Source organism: Triticum aestivum, chromosome 1A, assembly GCF_018294505.1.
Source record: "Triticum aestivum cultivar Chinese Spring chromosome 1A, IWGSC CS RefSeq v2.1, whole genome shotgun sequence".
NCBI lineage: Eukaryota > Viridiplantae > Streptophyta > Magnoliopsida > Poales > Poaceae > Triticum > Triticum aestivum.
Genome location: NC_057794.1, coordinates 556,570,917 through 556,585,796, shown reverse-complemented (window position 1 = coordinate 556,585,796; position 14,880 = coordinate 556,570,917). Strand labels below are relative to the sequence as shown.

At 46.7% G+C, this 14,880-nt stretch overlaps 1 pseudogene; it reads right to left on the bottom strand.

Moving 5' to 3' along the window:
* Positions 1-2,887: 2,887 nt before the first annotated feature.
* Positions 2,888-3,450, bottom strand: LOC123049185 (uncharacterized; annotated as a pseudogene).
* Between the last annotated feature and the right edge of the window lie 11,430 nt (positions 3,451-14,880).

Sequence of the window (14,880 nt, the reverse complement as noted above, 5' to 3'; positions counted from 1 at the left end):
TTCTCTATGTGCCACGTACATATACGGTGCCACACGTCTGGCAAGACTTCGCGAATTGCCTTGATCATCGCAGCGTCGGCGTCTGTGATAACACTCTTAGGCATCTTTTGACACATGGACCTCAAAAAAGTCTACAGAAGCCACACGTATGTCTCCTCGGTCTCGTCCGAAACTATGGCACAACCAAAAACAGTGGTCTTCCGGTGATTGTTAAGACCAACAAAAGGTATGAATGGCATACCATAGCGGTTCATCTTGTACGTGCTGTCAAATACAAGCACGTCGCCGAAGTCCTCATAGTCATGACGAGACTGGGAGTCGCACCAGAACATCCTATTCAAATGTCCTTCCTTATCTAGCATGTACTCGAAAAAGAAGCTAGGATCCCTCTGTTTCCTACTGGCCATGATGCCTATGGCTGTGGCAGCATCACCTTTTGAAAGCAGCTTCCTCTTCTCCTTGGCGCAAAGGTTGTATATTTCACGCCTGGTAAAACCAACACCGCCGTACCATACATATTGATGATGAAGCAATCCATCATGTCGTGAATTCTAATCCCTGCAGCTCCCATGGACATTATCTCATGCTTCTGGTACTCTTTGATTTTTCTGTGGGACCAAAGAAAAGGTACCTCGTCCGGTCCTGCCAACATATGGCTATGCTTGTCCTCAAAACTTTCAACATACCAAACCCCATGCTTTTGGTCAAGCTTGACGGTCAGGTGCGCTTCGCAAAAGCAGTGTGTCTCGGCTCTGAGCCTACGGCTGTGTCCTTCCTCGGTTAGCAACTTGCTATCACGTTTCCCTTGTCTTGAACAAACAAACCGCCTATAACGCATATGACGTGACTCTGTTTTGCTATACCTGACCTTATTCTTTCTAATGCTGAAACCATTATCTCTAGCATAGCTGTTGTAGAAATTATACGCAGCATCGTGAGACGTAAAGGTCATTTCCATTATCTGCATGAACATATCCCTCTTATCATCTGCACTAGCAGTATCTTAGACATTCTTTGCCCCATCATCTTGTGTCACCTACACAATCAAACCACAGCCATGAAAACAGATTTCTAAGGTTTAACATTACTTACTTCCATAGAACATTGATTACACACATACCTCACTCATGATGACCGACGACTCGGACTCCCCAGAACCAGGTGCATCTAATGATTCGTCGTTAAGGCCTGTCTCCGCGTCGGATTCACCGTAATAATCGTACGCATTATGACATTCGGAAATGAACTGAAAAATACAACACAAATACATAATTACTTATCATATAATATTCCTAAAGAAATTCAATTTGCATGCCAACAAAAAATTTCACTTACGTACCTGACTAATGTAATCTTCATTTGAGAGCTCCGAGTTGTTTTCTTGATCCTCATCGATCTATAAATTTTCAACACAAAGATTTAATGTTGTCGGATGCCACTAAAAAATTATAACATGACAATGCCACTCACATTAAGATCGTCCCATTCGTTCCCATTCTCTGACCGATCTTCACGATCTGAATTTTCATCATCTGACCAATCTTCTATCCAGTCTTTCATCAGTTCTCCAAACTTCATGTCTACCATGATATCAGTTAACTCCTCGTCCGCCATTTCCTACAACCAATATTATGTATCATCACATGTGCAAACATTATCAATGATGAAATATAAAACACATAGCACACGATCACGGATGTTATGTAAACAACCGCAACCGAGGCCGTTTAGATCTGCCCAACTTAGTAAGGAAGATGGCCACGGCACCCGTCGTGATCACTTTCAATCGCGAGGAACTGCACGATCTCAAAACCTAGGTTAGCCGTCACATCAAATAACGATACCGGTGGTGCGCACAGCCTACGGCAGCCGACGCTACGTGAACCCAGATCACGAGGAGCAGCACTACCGGAACAAGATCCACGATCGCATGCGCCGCCGGGTAGCTAGGTTACCCGCCCCGCTAGGTTAACCACTACCACTGGCGGCGGCAGTTCGTTCGATATTGCCGCGAGCGAGACTAGAGGGGGGACGCGGGATGCGGTACCTGTGCGCGCTCGTTGGAGATTCACGACGTTGTCGCGCCCGCTGTCCGACGAGATCGCCGGCGACGAGATAGCCGCCGCTGGAGATCTACTACGTGACTTATGGAGCTGCGTCAATGCTCGCGAGATTGATGGAGCTGCTCGCATGAATGATTGGATTCGGCAGGTCTTACGTGGACATGGGGTCGTGTGATGTTTTTTTTCGGACCAGGGTACTGTACGTATACGTTCTGGGCTATACAAGGCTAGACAGGGCTTGGATCTGGGCTGCGGCGGGCCAGGAAAAAAACAAATTCACGGGGACAAAAATACCCCTCCGAAATTAGATTAGGGGGGAGCACTGGAGCAGGGCTCCTCGATGGAACCGTCAACCCACCCACCTGACCAAATCAACCGTTCATCCATTTCATCCCTCCTCACCATGGCCATGTCTAAACCTACACCTTGGCTCTACTTGCCGTCGCTGTCGCCTCGGATGTCCAACCAGAACCAGAACCCGGCCTGAGCGTGGAGGCCACCAACGCTACATGTGGGACCGCTGCGGCCCAATTTCAGTGCAGCCATGTGTTACTAGCCAAGCTGGACGTCAGGACGCCGGAGGTGAAGGACGTCATCGGAATGTCGGTCCAGGTGGGCGCCAAGGCGGCAGCGGAGGCGGCCGTCAAGAAACCGTCCACGTGCATCGCCGACTGCCTCGACGACCTTCCCTCGGCATGGAGCGAAACATGGAGCTTCCTACTCGCTCCCATTGCATGTCACGGAGCCATCATTCATGTAACAGCAATAAGAATCAGTAAGCGGAAATATGAAAAACGACGGAACAAATCACGCTCTCCTCCTCTTCAGTCAGGTGATGCCGGTTTCTTGTCAAGCTGCTGTTGCTTCCTGAAATACGCCCTCCTCTTCAAGAGGTCATCAGTGACACGTAGAGCTTCAAAGGCATCACCGAATTTTCGCCATGCATGGTACGTTCCTCGTCTGACAGGTCAGTGCAGCCGTTTCCACACTTCTTATTTTCGGATTCTTCGAATTGCTCAAAGAAGCCCGCATCGTTGACAGTTTCGAGTTTTGCTGGCAGCATTTGGATGTGCTTGGATAATATGGCAAGGTCGTGGAGACAGTCGGCGATGCATGTGGAGGGTTTCTTTATGTCCTTGCTGAATGCGGCTGCCTCCGCCGCCTTCTTGGCGGCCACATGGACCGACATTCCGATGAAGTCCTTCACCTCCGGCGTCCTGACATCCAGGTTGGTTAGTAACATAGGCTGCATTGAAATTTGGCCGAAGCGGTCGCGCACGTAGCGTTGATGGCGTCCACGGGTTCTAGTTCTGGTTTGGACACTAGGGGTGACGACGATGGCAACAAGAGCCAAGGTGTAGGTTTAAGGCAGCAGCAACATGGCCATGGTGGTGATGGATGAAGTGGATGGACGGTTGATTTGGTCAGGTGTGTGTGTATACCTTGCAGCGAGCGAATTATCAGCCCATGTATCGCACCACAAAAATTTGGTAATGCCTTCGATCGAAGCTCTACGCGTCACTGATGACCTCTTGAAGAGGAGGGCGTTTTTCAGGAAGCAATAGCAGCTCGGCAAGAAAGCGGCAGCACCTGTCTGAAGAGAAGAGCAATATTTGTTGTATCGTTTTTATATATCTGCTTACTAATTCTTACTGCTATTGCATGAATAATGGCTCAGTGGCATGCAATGGGAGCGAGTAGGAAGTTCATTGTTTCGCTCCAAGCCAAGGTTTCCAGCAATGGCAGAGCTATGTGTGTTAAAGGGCAATATTTTTAGGTCTAGTATTAAGGAAAAGTGTAGCCTCATCCATGTCTTTTTATATTACAATTTTTGTATCATGCAAGCCATTTGCTGGAGACGAAGATAAATTGGTCGGCTATTATATATACTCTATAATTTTGTTTTTAGCTTGTTCATAACTATTCCTTCTATTCACTTACGCCTACAATCATGAACTACAGAAATCTCTCTCGTCTTTTGAGCTATGTGTGGCACACTTCATGGCAGAGCTATGTATGGCACACTCTACAAATCTCACCATTTTTTAACAAGAATTCAGTTTTACCTGAACATGGATCTATGTTATATCTGCAGCAGTCTGTTACTAAACAACCAAGAGATGTGAGGACGCCGGTGGTGAACGATGTCATCGGGCTGTCCATGCAGGTTGCGACGAAGATGACCATGGAGGCGGCCAAATAAACGCCATGTTACTAGGACTGTTACATGACAACATTTCATTGATGTTGTAAGATCGAGTTAATCGACCAAGGGGATGAATGGGAGATTACGACAATTCTTTGAAATAAGTTAATTCCTTGAAGAAAAAGAGAGTAAACAGGAACAATACGAAACAATATGAAGAAATATTTGAGCTAGTAGTGAAGAATAACTTAAGCCATGCGTCTAGAAACTTAAGAAAACAAGTAATCAGAACTGTTAGACGGGAGAGAGGGATTTGGTGGAATAGTTGTTGTATTGCTTGAGCCTCATGGGCATATATATAGTATAGGAGTACATGATCTACTTGGAGTACAAGGCAAGCCAGAATATTCCTAGTCTAACCTATGTTTCCTAATACAATCACGTTACTCAACATCCCCCCGCAGTCACAACGGTAGCAACGCAGACGGTGAGACTGGAGAAGAATCTGAAGGTAAGCCGACGGACACCCCCCACGGTCTTAACGGTCGACGCATCGCGGAGTCGTGGCCGGAGTGGAAACCGACGAGGTTGCTCAAGCAAGGCGGTGGCCCTTTGTGCCGTTTGTTGAGGGAGCCGAGAGCCTGGATGGTCTAGGCATGGTCGAGGTAGCCATGCGAAGAATGTCATGGTCGATGTCAAGTCAGGGTAGCCGGTGTCGAGGAAGTCGCAGTGGAGCCGCGGGCGCAAGGAGGCGCTGAGTTAGTCATGGGCGCAGTGGTGTCGAAGTAGTGGTGCGCCGGGAAGAAGACGTTGTTGACGACGCGTCGCGCCGGGTTTGCCAAACCTGGGGACACGTCGTAGACGAAGGCACGCGTCGGTGTTGCCAGTACCGGGCATGCGTAGACGGACGAAGACGAAGTTGACGAAGCGTCGCTCCATGCTTGCAAAACCCGGAGACACCTCGTGGACGAAGGCACGCATCGGTGAAGAGAGTGATTTGATGGAATAGTTGTTGTATTGCTTGAGCCTCATGGACATATATATGAGTACATGATCTATTTAAAGTACAAGGCAAGTCAGAATATTCCTAGTCTAACCTATGTTTCCTAATACAATCATGTTACTCAATAAGAACTGAAATAACAATAGCAGAACTGAGGCTAGCATGATGACTAAGTAACAGAAGAAATAGCGAATATGGCGAATCCTAACCAATTAGACGCACAACGCAAATCGGTGTCGTTGCTAGTCCATGCGGAATTGCAGATGCGCGCCATTGCATGTGCGTGTGGATTCTCTCTCTCTCTCTTCCTGACATATGCATGGCCTACATTAGCTTCCCTCTCTCCTCTAACTCCCATCCTTTTCATTTTCTTTTGACAATTAGATGGTACATATCTTTAGAACCAAAAAGTCATTTTCAAAACTTTTTACATATTTGAACTCGTGACACCAAGCCCTTTAAAACAAGTACAGTCTTGGATACATTTGAAACACTTTTTAAAAAAACGTTTGCTTTAAACAGTGAAGAACTTTTCATTTTTATTCTAAAGTGCCAAAAAACAGAATCAGGGCTGAAGAATTTTCTAAATAGTGGGTCTGCACTTTGTTAGGAGTATGAAAGAACTTTGCTAGAAAATGTATCTGGAAACAAAGAACTTTATCAACAGCTTGGCCGAACTTTGATGAAATGTTTGTGAAACTTTTTTGAGCCACATACAATTTAATTTTATCTTGGGCTCACAATTTAATTTGAAATATATTGATATTAGACTTGTTTTGTAGAGCTGGTTGTGACAAACTCGAACACATAAACGAATTTAAATTTACGTAATTTATTTAAAAGTAATGGTGGCATATTTGGTTATTCAGTAATTTTGTTAAATGAGCCGCAGCATGCATGTGAATATGACGGGGAAGTACACTGCATGGCTGACAACGCAGTGGGGCAGGTTGATTGGACATGACCCTAGATGGAGGGCTAGGATACAGGTTGTGCGGGTAACTGGTTAGGAAAAATCCACTTCTAACGAAAAGACAAACACACTTCAGTAAGTGAAACGGAATCTATACTTTGCTAATAAAGGAAGATGATATTCTTGATCCATCATACATTTTTGCATAAAAGACCCTCACCTTATTCAGGATCAACCCACGGTCTATGAGAGAAATCGGGCCATGGTCCTTGACGACACCCCCACACTGACACCAGTGATCTCCAGCGCTCATGCACCAATGAGAATTGCCCAGCTCTTCGAAGGAGGGAGCGGGAACACCAGAGGCGCCTAGCTCTTATAGGGCTGGATCGGTATGGTTTATCTACATTTCATTGCTATCAGATTTTTTGCAACAATTTTAAAATATTAATGCTCGCATTGGTGGAGCGAGTCCCTCAATCCTCACATATCCATTGAAGATCTTGGTTAGCTACAGAGTTTATTGGGAAGAGTGCAGTTCATCCACCAACTACGGTGAAAGATGTTTGATCAGTTGCTATACAAATTGGTGTCGGATAAGCTCGGGGGTCTCAAGAATGCGAGTCACTTTCTACTCAAAAGTAGTGTATGTAGCTATGATACAGAACTTCTCTGAAGACCAATGGATCAAAAAATGGGGGTATCTTCTTTGGACACAAAAATGGAACTTTTCCTTTATAATAAGATAAATGTAGGCTTAGAATTGTTGACGACTGAATTCTGTAGTAACCCTATCAGTGTGTTAGACTGGAGTAATCTTAAAAAATTGCATGCTAATCATTATGCTTCATGTGAAACTTGTAACTCATGTAATAATCTTGGATTGCCATGAACCTTAATTATTGAAGAATACTCTACATTCCAAATTATTTCCGTTTGCTTCTTGTCGGATTAGTTAATTGTCATGGGCAGTTGAAATGGCTCACATAGGTGTGTTTGTTGGATATGGTCAAATATGTGATCAATCTTGACCCACAAAGTTAGTACAATGCAGAAGTATTGGTTGTAGGACAAAATGCTCCTGTTGAGCATTGCTATCATTGTTTTATTCCCTTCTCCATGTACAATAGTTCAGCTAATCATTCTGGTTCCAAGAAGTCTTGGACTCATGGAGCAATCGACTATCACAAGGAAGAACGATAATTGTTTGGGGTGCATGTACTGAAGTTGAATCAACATTGGGTTATCATGTCATGAAAGATCACCTCTTTACAACCTGTATTGTCTAAATTTTATTTATCTTTTCTATTTTGTAGATTAATGTTGTTCTACCACGACCTCCACCTCAAAAATGCGCCGGACCCAACACATGCCATGTATGCACAACGAAGCTCACTTTCACGAACCACCCAAAATAGAGAGAACAAAACCCAAGGCTTTACTCGTGCACCACAACTGAAAATTCCTGCGCAGGGGGGGAGCATGCAAGCACACTAGACAAACTGTCACAGTGCACTGAATCACACTTAGGCTTCTAGTTTTTGTCAATTGCAATATAACAATTTATCGAAAATTGAAACAGGTCATACAAGTTTCACAGCTTTTGAGAAATCTCAAATTCGTGTAATCCAACTTAAAGTGTATAGCTACAACATATGTAATGATTTGGAAATTTAAGCATTTAACAAGCACCGGCCAAACAACCTCGTAAATATTGTAGCAATCCGCAGGGGACTCAACTTAACTATAGCCATGTGCCCTGATATTGCTTCCAGCACGTAGTACCATACGACCTCCCTCACATCCAAAATGCCCGCACTTGAAAATCCTCATTATATTTGGAAAAGAGGAAGGAGCGGTTAGGCTTGTGGGCAGTGGTTCTGAGCTCGCCGTTCTTGCCGTACTTGAGTGTGAACAAACGGATCATGCACTTGCTGCCAGTGCTGGTGCAATGCCTCTTGTTGAATCTTTCTTGCGGCACGACCTCAACGAGACAGTAGCTACTGTCACCCATGTACACAAGACTAGCCGGGATGTGCCTATCCATATCTAGCCTCATGGTTGCATCAGGGTCGAACATCATCTCCTTGCATAGCTTCCAGGCCGGCTTTGTGTGGCTATCAGTGGGAGAGATGACGTCGCAGGAGCATATGTAGCCATCTGTGTATTCATGTGCCTTGTGTAGCCCAACCCACGCGAGCTCCTTGTCGAAGTGGACTTGGCCAAAAAAGGATAGACCCCACTTGCCATGGCCCCTCCACTTGCCACTCTCGATGTCATAGGAGTAGGTGCAGGAGGGGTTGTCCTGGCCCAAGGGGTCCGAGTCTTGACCCCCCTCAACTGATACAAACTGTGTGTGCCCTCTTTCCGCCGGGTGCACTGCGATCGACTGCACTTGGAACACGTCAAAAGGGAGTGTCCATGGTATGCTGCTCCAAGACCAATGGTCGTTGTTCCCCCACCGGTACGCCGCCGTGTCCATCGGCGGAGGCGCATCTTCGAGGCGATGCATGCATCCTTTGTAGTAGCTCTCATTACCATCCAAGTTGCCCGCGAAGGTGTACAGCTTGTTTCCGGCCGCCGCCGTGTGGAGCCAATGAGCACGCAGCGTCTTTGGAATATCAGGGAGGATAGAAAGCCCCGCCGTCTCCGTGTCGTACACGAGGGTGACACAATCTTTTTCCCGGTAGTACCTTAGTTTCCCCGTGGCGATGATGTTGCTGCCAAGGGCGGCGAAGCTCCAGTAATTAATTTGTTCGCTCGATTGGCGGTGGACCGGAGGCCGCAGGGCCAAATCGCCGCCGTCCGATCCGTCGCCTAGCAGGTCCAGCTTGTGGATGCTGAAGCCCTTCTTCCAGTCGTCAAGAATCAGGTACAGATGCTGCCGCCTGTGCTTGGGCGATGTGCTGCCGTGGCGGTTAGCAGAGGTAGCTGCCACTGGTTTGGCCGCCGCGCGATCAGCATCGGTGGCCGTCGTCTCGTCCTCCGACGAGATGTAGCTCCGGGACGGGATCGCATCCGCGCTGCGGCCGAGACGGCGGCGCTCGTGGCGACGGGAGAGGAGGGTGCGAGGGTGACGGGGAGCAAGGAAAGATCGCAGCATCGCGGCCGGTGCGCGCGCGGGCAGATTAGCGCCGGGGTCGTTGCAATTCGTTTCTGTTCTCCGGTGTGCGAAACTGCGAATGTTACGGATCAAGAACCACTCTGTTGCTTTTGGGCCTTGGAGTGGAAGCTTAGGCGTGCAGCAGAGGCCTACCTGAACCTCCTATCAAATTGTGCGACGCCAGCCTAGCAAATGCGGACCCCCTCTCGCTCCTGCAGCGAGCGTTTTGGGCCAACCCATGCGCGGTGTTCGGGATTTCAATCAAAAAAGAATTTGAAAAATGTTCATGATTTTGAAAAAGTTTTGTCAGTTAAAAAAATGTTCTTGAATTCCAAAAATGTTCACAAATTCAAAATATCGTGAATTCTAAAAAACAATTGTCAGTCCAAAAGATTATAATGAATTCGAAACATATTCATGAATTTGAAGATATGTTGATGAATTCAAAAATTGTGGACTGAAAAAATATTCATGGATTTCAAATAAAGTAAGATTCTTGAATTCAAAAATATTTCATGGGCTTGAAAAGTGTTCAGTTTTTTTCGAATGCAAATTTGAAAAGTTTGTTCACAAATTGCAAAAATTCTCCGCAGGTCTAAAAAATATTCTGCATGGCAACTCGGGCGTTGGCTGGCAATTTTGCTCCCAGCGAACGTTCACCGGATATTCGCGTCATTTATCTTTCACGTGATACCCAGCCAATTACGATCGTATAATTATGGCTGACCTTATGGGATCAAATTAGTGCCGTAATTCTTTCCATGTTTATCGTGATTTTGTTGTGACCTACCATACGTGTATGTCTTGCCTAGCAGCTAACAGACGCTCCTGATTCCAATGCGTGATTTTTTGAGTGGCATCCATGGAAGGGTAGGTCTTCATCTTCTAGCTCGGCATCGGGGTCTCGGGTCTCCTCTGAATCTTGTGGCGCTATGTCACGTCCAGCGTCTCCTTCTTCCGTGGATGGTGACGCCAGTGTCGCCGCCGCCACCGGCACGCCAATGCCATGGCAGACTGCGTCGCGCATTATGGCGTGGTACGACAAGCCCTCGATCGACACTTTCGTCGTCGAGACCAGGCTCAACACCGGTTTACACACCGCCAACTTCTAGTCTTCGACGCCAGGCTACAACTGGTGCGTGAAGATCTACCCCGACGGCCGCAAGGGTTCGGCCGACGCCGGCTGGGTCTCCGTCTTTCTGCAGCTTCTCGGTGGCACCAACATCGTCGGCGAGATGGTCATGGCGCAGTTGAGCGTCAGCTTGCTCGACCAGGACGGGGAGTGGTGCCGTCGTACAGCAGAAACAGCTCCAAGATCAAACCCTACGCTTCCAAATATACCAGTGGGGCCCTCCCCGGTTGATCACCGGACATTAACTGAAGAGATACGTAAGAGATGATCGTTTCACACTCAAGTATGATGTTGTCGTCCACAGGATCTGTGCAAAGCCCGCCGACGCCCCCCCGGCCTGTCGTCGTCCCATCGTCTGACCTGCAGCGGCAGCTCCTCGCCCTCTTGAGGAGCGAACGGGGAGGGGACGTGACGTTCGAGGTCGGCAGTGAAGTCTTCACGGCGCATAGGTACATGCTCGCCGCTTGTTCCTCGGTCTTCATGGCAGAGCTCTTCGGCCCAATGTCGGAGAACGCTGCGGGCAAGGTGCAGGTCGATGACATGGAGCCAAGAGTCTTCGAGGCCATGCTCGAGTTCATCTACACAGATTCACTGCCCAAAAATGACGGTGGCGAGAAGGTGGAGGTGGCCCAGCACCTGCTCGTGGCGGCAGATAGGTATACTCTCGAAAGGCTAAAGTTGATCTGCGAGGACATGTTGTGTGACAACATTGACAAGAGCATGGTGGCGACCACCCTGACACTAGCCGAGCAACATGGCTGTTGTGGCCTCAAAGAGGCGTGCTTCAACTTCCTCGGTCGGATTCCGGGCAACCTTGAGGCCGTCATGGCGAGCGATGACTTTCAACACCTTAAGACAAGCTGCCCTTCCCTCGTTAAGATCATCATCGACCAGGCCGCGGCCGTGTTTGGATCACACGTTCTCAAGACAGACGGCTACTCCCAAACCAAAGGGCTCGATAATGGCAGATGCATCACGTCCATGGTGTTTGTCATCGGAGGCCTTCGCTGGAGTATGCAATACTACCCCGAGGGCCAGACCTCAGAGGACACCGGCTGGATATCCATCGTCATCATGCGTAATTACACCCGTGACGATGATAAAGGCGCTGTCAAAGCATGGTACGAGATCAATTTGCTCGGCCAGGACAGAAACCCGGTGCCATGGTGCAGTAGGGCTAGCAGTTCACCACGCGAATTCTCCCATGGGCGAGGACATGGTGGGAAGCTCATCGAGAGGAGCGTCTTGGAGGGATCCGGCTACCTGAAAGACGATGCTTTTAGTGTAAGGTGTGATATCACCATCTTAGAGTAAGCAAGGTCTCCAATAGAGACTGGAGAATAGAAAGCAATTTGAACATTACAATCTGGTTGATCTTGCTGAGCAGATGAATAAATCGTTGATTCGCTATGCAAACCAATCAACGGGGTTTTGCTAGTGTGTACATAACAGGTACAAACGTTCAACAGGCTCAGTAATACTTCTGCTAACAAGTGTCATGTTCCCTAAAACAAGTCATATTTTGATATTATCAAATAAAAGATAATATTGTGAATTCTTTGTGAAAAAATATAAGCATCTGGTTAAGTAGTGGTGCTTGTCATTAAACTTAAATATATGTCCCTCGCAAAAAAATGAAATATATGTGCAAACAATAATGCTTTCCATGTCATTTGCTAATTCCATTTCTTCATTTTGTCTTTTTGGAAATGATATTTTTAGTAATTTTTTACAATATACATTGCCCGGCCTCTGCATCTAGGATTCACACCACGAGAATGAAATTGAGTGGATGACCCATGTCTCTCAGACTCACATTTCAAGATAAATCTAGCTAAATGTAACATGCGGTTGCTACGAACAACGAACATAGCATGTGGAGAGGGCTCTTTTTTTACGGATGTTAGGAGTATAATTATGTTAAAGTTAAAGATAAGAAGATAGAGGTAGTTTAGGTTTAAACCACGTGTAATTTGTCTTGTACTTCAAATCTCTCTTCCTCACATTACACCTTTTTTTGCGAGTGAAATAATGCATTATACTCAACTCATAGTGTTCATAAAATCAGTCATAGCTAGCTGTACTGCTTCTACTAGGCCAAAACCAATCCAAGTCATAGTTTTGCCTTCATTACGGGCAAACTTAGCTAAACTAACACTGACCTTATTTTCATTGCAATTTACATGAGTATCACCCAAGTCACCCGTGGGGACGACGTGAGGGCCTCGTGCAAGTTTTATTTTCTGTTTGTGCCTTCATGGTCTATAGGTTGTGTTGTGGACATTGGTCCATTTGGAGGTTCTCTTGCTCTCAGCATTCCCCCGTTTTCTTCATCTCCTTCTCTGAAACCGAATCATGGTGATGATTGATCAACCTCCAACCTTTTTAAACCCCCAACCTTCTCCATATCGCATGAATCTAGCTACTAGCATGAACGAACGTGCAAGCTGAAATTCCTCATGGCCGGGTCCCATGCTTATGATTAATGGGAATATATGACGCCATATTGCTGAAACTTGATGGACATGAGCGAAATGTCCCGAAGTGAAGCGGCAAGAGATGAAATCATCTGCCCCACACCTAGCATGTGTTGGGGGCATTATGGAATTATTGAGTAGGTAGGATCTGTCGATGTGAACCTTTTAAATTAGGTTGATTTGGTTTCAATTATCGTCCAACCATAATGCATTTTTTTACATACACCATTTAGTTGTTCAGCATTGGCATTACAATCCGGTTGCATCATAATATCTATTATTAACTATATGGATTTTGTTGTTCTGGATGTTTACTTCTTTAAGAAGAGATATTTGCTACTAGTAGTTGTATGGTTAGTATAATTTCATTTTTAGAATTAATACCCGGTATTAGTGTACGACACTTGCTCATTGACCTTTTGACTTGTCATTTCTCCATGTTTTGATGCCAGTCCACACTAGTGCCAATTTTTCTGCACATGGTTTTACCTTTCTCTGCCCTAACTTTGGCTTTAGATTTCCTAGCTTTCTTTGGCAATGCAAACCTGAACAAACACGAGTAGAAAACAGGGCTTTGGTTCGGGCATGGCAAGCCCATTAGTCCCGGTTCAGCCACGAACCGGGACCCATGGGGGCATTCGACCTGGTTCGTGAGCCCAGGGGGGCGGCCGGGGCCTCGTGGTCATTGGTCCTGGTTCGTGTGGACCCATTTGTCCCGGTTCTAGGAATGAACCGGGACCAATGGCCATCACTCCTGGCCCACAACCATTGGTCCCGGTTCTTGGCTTGAATCGGGACAGATGGTTGGGCTTTAGTCCCGGTTTCAGCCACGAACTGGGACAAATGAGCTGCCTATATATACCTTTTCACCCTACATGAAGAAGAAAAAAAAAGAGGAAAAGAAGAAAAAATAGAGTCTATCTTTTCTTTTTCTCCTCTATTCCTTCTTCTTCTCCTTTTTTTTCTTCGTCTCCTCTTTTGTTATCTTCTACTTCCTCTTCTTAATTTTTATCGGGAACTCCGTTCCAAAATAACTTCGACATGATGGGCGGTCGATATATATACCCCCTCTCGACCGTGATAACTTATACAACAGGAGCACCCCCCCGGCCCTCTCGCTCGACCAAAACTCTCGAGGACACCCAAACCCTAGAAAAAAACAATGTCGGCCTCCTACCCCCTCCCGCCGTGCCCCTACCCGACAAACTCTCTCAAGGTCACCCAAATTTACCAAGTTAAAAGAGCGTTGTCGTCGAGGCCACCCCATACCCTTGAAGCGTTGTCGAGGCCACCCCAAACCCTTGAAGCGTTGCCGAGGCCACCCCAAACCCTAGAGAAGCAGCGTCGAGGCAACTAATATGATTCCTTATTGTGATTAGCTAGCTAGTTCTACGTTTGCCACTAATATATCCATCTGTCATGTTTGAATAATAATTGCCATGTTGTAAATATTTCCAGAAACTATAGAGCACCCCCGAGATGAAGCAACAGAAGCGGTGTTGGGGGCATAATCGCACAAGGAAGTGATGTCGTCTTGTCATTTCTCAATGACACCGATGGTCTGGAAGGACAGGGTGAAGAAGCAGGCTATGATTATGATGGCTCCGGTGACCCAATGCCGGTGCAAGAAGGAGACCGTGATGACGGCTCCGGTGACCCAATGCCGGTGCAAGAAGGAGACCGTGATGACGGCTCCGGTGACCCAATGCCGGTGCAAGGAGACCGTGATGACGGCTCCGGTGACCCAATGCCGGTGCAAGAAGGAGACTGTGATGACGGCTCCAGTGACCGAACCGAGTCCGGCCAGGTATATATATTAGTTAAGCCTGTGCTGAATAGCTAATTGATGCATTCATTCTTTTGGTATATGTACACATATTAATTAACTCTCATCTTTCTTCTTTTTTCTAGCCCTCCGGATCGAGCACAACTTCGGTAAAGAGACGAGGCCCGAAGAAAAAGTTGCGCTCGGAGGAAAGGTTTGAGATCACAGCATTTGCGCGTGATGGCATGCCGATTGAACCCATCCAGACAAAGGAAGCA